A 283-nucleotide genomic window follows, 5' to 3' on the forward strand; every position below is an offset into this window, starting at 1 on the left:
TGCTACTCCCTCTGTCCCAATTTATATGACTCACTTTCCTTTTTAGTCAGTCCCAAAAAGAATGACACATTTCTATTTTAAGTAACAATTTGCCTATGAAATGTCTTTTTTACCCTTAATGAAATGATTTACAACCACACAAATTTCTATCATTCATTTTGGACCACAAGTTTTAAAAGTCTTTCCATTTTTCTTAAAGTTTGTACCAAATCAAAGTACATCATATAAAATGGGACGGAGGGAGTACTTATTTTGATATTACATCTAAGGATATAAGATTAAA

This window comes from Solanum tuberosum, unplaced genomic scaffold (genome assembly GCF_000226075.1).
Source record: "Solanum tuberosum cultivar DM 1-3 516 R44 unplaced genomic scaffold, SolTub_3.0 scf00072, whole genome shotgun sequence".
NCBI lineage: Eukaryota > Viridiplantae > Streptophyta > Magnoliopsida > Solanales > Solanaceae > Solanum > Solanum tuberosum.